Source organism: Penaeus monodon, chromosome 42 (assembly GCF_015228065.2).
Source record: "Penaeus monodon isolate SGIC_2016 chromosome 42, NSTDA_Pmon_1, whole genome shotgun sequence".
Lineage (NCBI taxonomy): Eukaryota > Metazoa > Arthropoda > Malacostraca > Decapoda > Penaeidae > Penaeus > Penaeus monodon.
This window is the reverse complement of record NC_051427.1, coordinates 9955355-9960841: the sequence shown is the minus strand read 5'-3', so window position 1 is coordinate 9960841 and position 5487 is coordinate 9955355. Positions and strand designations below refer to the sequence as shown.

The window sequence follows — 5487 nt, the reverse complement described above, 5'->3', positions numbered from 1 at the left end:
GTTTTTGGGGGGTGCGTGTGTTATAAGTTATTTTAATATAATATATATATATATATTTATATTTTAATTTATTTATATATATGTATATTATGTATGTATGTATGTGGGTATGTGTGTGTGTGGTGTGTGTATATATTAAAATAATATATATATTATAATATATAAAATATATATATATTTTTGTGGGTTTTGGGGTTTTGGGGATTATATTATTTATGTGTGTGTGTGTGTGGTGTGGTGGTTTTGTTTGGGTTTTGTGTGTGTGGTGTGTGTTTTTTTGGTAGTTTTATTTTTAGTAATTTGTGGGAAAAGTTTTGTGTTTATAATAAATATTTATTATTATAAATATTTTAAATAATTAAATATAAAATTTGTTTTTTTTGGTTTGGAAAAGGGTGGGTTTTTTGGGTTTTTGGTGAGAAAAAAGGGTTTTAGAAAAGTTGGTTTCCACTGGGGTTTTTGAAAAAATGTGTTTGAATGGGTGGTGTTTAGAAAAATTTAAATAAAAGTCTTTTTTTTACTTGTTCTTTTGAAACAAACCCAAAAGCCCCCCCGCAGAAAGCACGAAGAAGCCCACGAAAAAACAACCCCCAAACAAAAAACAACCACACACACACCCCCAACCAAAACCCCAAAACCAACCACACCCCAAAACAACCCACCCAACCCACACACACCCCCACAACACACCACCACACACAACAACACCACACCCCCACACCCACCACACAAAAACACACACACACACACACACACACACACACACACACACACACACACACACACACACGAAGTAACAATTGCCACGCGTCAGAAAGTCAGGCAAACTTTTGGGCACAAAATTTGTAGGTCAAATTATTATTGAACAGAAACGTTTTTTCTCGCTACCCCGGTTAATTTCTGTCGCGTTTACAATGAAGGTATAAATTTGATAAAACAAAGAAATATGTCTAATATTTATTTGTCATGAGCTACCAAAAATTTCGTTATGTGAAAGAGAACTAGACCTTAACTAAGAAAAAAATCTATCACTTAATTTCTGGATTCTTTTGTAGCCATTGGAGCTATTGATAAGATTATTATTAGAATATGAACATATGTAATTAGAGTCAGAAAACTATTTAAAGTATGACACCCAACATATTCTCAGTATCACAATATGAAATATATCCAGTGCATGCCTTTATATATTAACAGATAAAAAACATATTGGCATTTGGGAAAATTTGATCGATTTCTAGTAATGTTTATCCGGCAGAAAATGTAGTAATATGCTCTGATTTTAATTTTTTTATGAATTGCTCTGTACTTAATAAATAACAACGTTAGCTTGCTTTTTTTCTGTTATTTCAACTAGCAACAAGCAAATACAAGGTCTTTTGTTAAGGAGTTTTTGACAATAGACAGTCAGATCATGATAGATCATAATAAACTATAGATTTGTTGTATATCAATTGATTAATATCAATATGATTAAAAAATAAAACCTGAATGACGTCCATTCTACCAATAACTCTTGTTATATGTATTGTTTATGTCATCAGTTATACCTTCTTTAAGTGGATAGTTTTATCCAAGCAAAAAAATATCTTATAATTCCCATTACACTTTTAAAAACTATCACTTTTTTATTCCCAACCAAAGAGTCATTATTCGAGAGCACTGTATTATATGCAGACATATTGTAAATAAATATATACAAACAAATCAAAATCATCAAAAAATAAATAATAAAACATTTATTACAATAATAAATAAGAAATTTTGTTCGCGTGGATTCTCAACAGGCGTCTGCTATAAACCGCTGACGTTGTTTACCTGCCGATAGATGGCGCTGGATCACTCTCTTCAGTAAACAGAGCCGAAAACATGGTACGGAGCGGCGAGTGATCGTCTTATTTCTCGATTTACATGTGTTCTCTTGACTAAACTTCAGTGAAATATTTTCTCTAAGTGTACATAGCACAATGGAGAATCCCTCCGATATAAGTTTAAGGGCGATGAATCTACGGATTCAGTGATATTTCGTGATAAAATTTCGGTAAATGGTTTTGTGTTTCTCCCGAGGCATGGAAGGCGAAGGGATTGACAACATGGGATTTTCGGCGGAAGTTTATTTAGATACAAACTCTTCCAATGGAATTATCCGAGAGTGTTAGAGCCATTTAGAATAACTATGCAAGATATATTTTCCAAGTGAACGCCATATGTAAATGTGTCAATTTGTGTAAATTTGACTTATGGTCCACAATATTTTTTTCTTTATCGAAGTTCATGCGTCGGTTTCAAGAATTTTGAGTTATTAGTAATACAAATAAGTCTTTTTACTTGAATTTTATTGTTGCTTTTTTTAATTTTTCATATTTCACGCAGCACATTTTAAATATATTTTACGTATCTTATTTCAATCCTTCCGTGTCTTCAAACTATTTAAGTCTCGTGGTATTTCTTTGCTGGGAGCGGAGTCGAGGATGTGAAATTTGTTACTTTAATGCTCGTATTCAGTAGAAAAATGTTTGTGCCTCCATGTGTTCCTCGGAGGGAAAAAATGCAGGACGGAGAAATGCAACATGCTTATTTGGGCATCTCTAATTTGTCAGTGGTCTCCTTGTGTAAATTAGCATAATTGTCGGTTTAATAATAGCTTACGTGATTGTTATTTTCTTTTGGTAAAAATTACTTTGGTAAATGTAGATTAGTGCAGCATTGCAAATACCCACCAGGTGTGTGATTCTTGTTAAGAGTTTCTCTTATAGGTCTGAGAATGTTGAGCACGAGTGAATTAAAATGAAACAGGGTTTTAAATCGCCCTGATGCACCCTCAAGAGACAGTCCCTAAACCACGGTATCATGCGAACCCCGAAATCCGAACTTAATGTTTCCAATCTTCTATATATTGGGGAAAACCCCCATTGTACCCCACCTTTATTGACACTTCATGCCAATTTAAAGAAAACACAATAATAACTTTGGCTGTGTGAGTGTTTTGATATGTAGAGGATCTTTGTCACTTTGCGGTAAATAAGAGGCCAGAGCTGCTGTACATGTTTGTTTCTTCCCCTCTATAAAACGATTATCTCTCTCCCTCTATAAAATTATTATCTCTTTCCCTCTATCCCTGGGAGGTGCTCTCTGCAACATCAACCCAAATCTGGAATTTTCTGTAGAGTAGTATAAAGTAAGACATAGTATGTGCATGATACATCAAACTTGTATTTGAAGTAGAATGTATGTACTACGTCTTTTTGTGTTGCCAGACTGCAAAAAATGAGCATCAGTTGTAGGGAAGTTTTCCCCTTGTCAGAATTTTTTTTAGTATTCAAATAGAAATCTCGGCTCTGGAGTGTTTCTTTTAGGACTGTTGTGCTTGCTTTGTTAGCCGAGGTTGTGGATCACCTTTTTCATGTTTGCTTTTCTCTGGATGTACCTTAACATTGCAAAAATACGTTGACAAAGTAATAAGAAAGATTTATTACATTTGGTCTCTGTACCTTGGGGTCATTGTAAAGTTTAAAGACTGATTAGGCTAACTGAAAATACATTGGTGATAAATGTAAAATTTAAACCTTTTAATGATTGTGGTCTAGACAAGAGAACAAACTACATTTATTTATGCATATTCTTTCATGCTCACTTCTTGCATTTCATTTTATCCAGCCACTTAGACTGATTAGTTCATAAACTATCTGTATTGGAAAAAAAAAAAAAAAAAAAAAAACTCCCTCACATGTACAGTTGAGCTTTCCCATAGTACATCCTACATTGGCGCTATGGTAGGTATACCTGATTAAACACGGGTTAATCCTTGAAAGATGAAAACTTGGAATGTGGTTGTTGACAATGTACTTTTTCCATAGGCTACCACCAAGAAGAAGACCAGGAAGCTCCGTGGACACGTCAGCCACGGTCATGGCCGTATCGGTGAGTCCTTGGAAGTTTGATACAAGTGAATTGAGTTTTTTTAAGGGCTGGGTCTTTGGTCTGGAAATTTTCTTGAAATTCTTGGCACTAACGAAGAATCTAGAAATGTTTGAATTTTGGATCTCGGGAAAAATAGATTATTTTAGTTTGAGGTGGGTACCAGAATACCCTGATCTTGCAGTAAGGAAAGGAATTTGCATGTCATTAGCAGTTAGGGAGAAATCTGTATATTTTATTAATATTAAACTTCTTTTGATTGCGATTATAGGCAAGCACCGTAAGCACCCTGGAGGTCGCGGTAACGCTGGTGGCATGCACCACCACAGAATCAACTTTGACAAATACCATCCTGGTTATTTTGGCAAGGTAAGATTTTGGAAAGTTTGACTTTGATTGCAGTCACTTGTTTTTATCATAACTTCTCTCCTCGCCCTCACCCTTCCCCAATCAAATTTATTTCTTGTACTTTGCAGGTTGGTATGAGAAACTTCCACGCAAAGCCCAACACAAAGTATGCACCTGTCATCAACCTGGATAAACTCTGGTCCCTTGTGTCTGAGCAGACTAGGCAGAAATACGCTAAGGAATCCGAAAAGGCCCCAGTCATCAATGTTCTTAAATCGGTAAGTGTGGCAGTGGTTGGAAACGCTGTAACTTGGCCTTTATAAACCTGTGGTGTCTGAAAATGATGGAATCACCCTTTTCCCAGTGTTACAATTAATATGAGGGAGCAGCTACTTCAGCTACATGCTTCCAGAGTTTCATTGGATTTACTATTTGACATGTTTCATTAAAAATGGATCATTGCTCTATATAGGATGTGATTAAGACTAAAGGCCATTGGAGCAGATTAATTCTTGTATGATTAAATGCGTACGGGCGGACAGAAGAATATTGTTGAGTGTACATATCTGATTTTTGTTGATTGTACTAAGTTCTCTCGTTAGTTTATCAATTTATTAACTTTTTTTTTTTTTTTTTTCTAGGGATACTTCAAGGTCCTTGGCAAGGGTGCACTTCCCAACCAGCCTGTTATTGTCAAAGCCAAGTTCTTCTCCCGCAAAGCTGAAAACAAGATCCAAGGCTGTTGGTGGTGCATGTGTGCTCGTCGCTTAAGTAAGCATATGGACTTTCTGAGCCTGCTTGTTGAATTTTGTGATGATAATGCGAAGGGCGGACATAAAATGCTGTTGAACGTTTCCTTTCTGATTATTGCAGTTAAATGCTCTGTGGAAAGGAATTTTTGGGGGTAATGTTTTTTTCGATAAAATTTCCTTTTGTTGCAGATTTCTTCTACAAGGCCCAAAAATAAAGAATCAATGTCATCATGGCTTCTGTTAGTGGAATTAAAGTGAAAAAAAAAAAAGGCTTTTCATTGTCATCCTACATAAAAAAAATTTATGGAATTATTCAAATGCTTTTTAGGCAAATTATCTAGCATCTCACATATTGAGAATTAATACTTCAAAATTTAGTGGTCTGTGATAAAAGCTTATTATAAAAATGTATATATAATATGGTTAGATGATTTGCCCAAAGTGTTAATGGTTCTAGGTTAATGATTTG

The 5487-nt window shown here is 34.9% G+C and overlaps 1 pseudogene across 1 annotated transcript; it reads left to right on the top strand.

Annotated features, from left to right (window-relative positions):
* The first annotated feature begins 1785 nt into the window (after positions 1-1785).
* Positions 1786-5052, top strand: LOC119599288 (annotated as a pseudogene). The gene is made up of 5 exons (XR_005231060.1): positions 1786-1872; positions 3858-3921; positions 4190-4287; positions 4395-4544; positions 4908-5052. The product of XR_005231060.1 is annotated as a 60S ribosomal protein L27a-like (transcript).
* Positions 5053-5487: the final 435 nt, after the last annotated feature.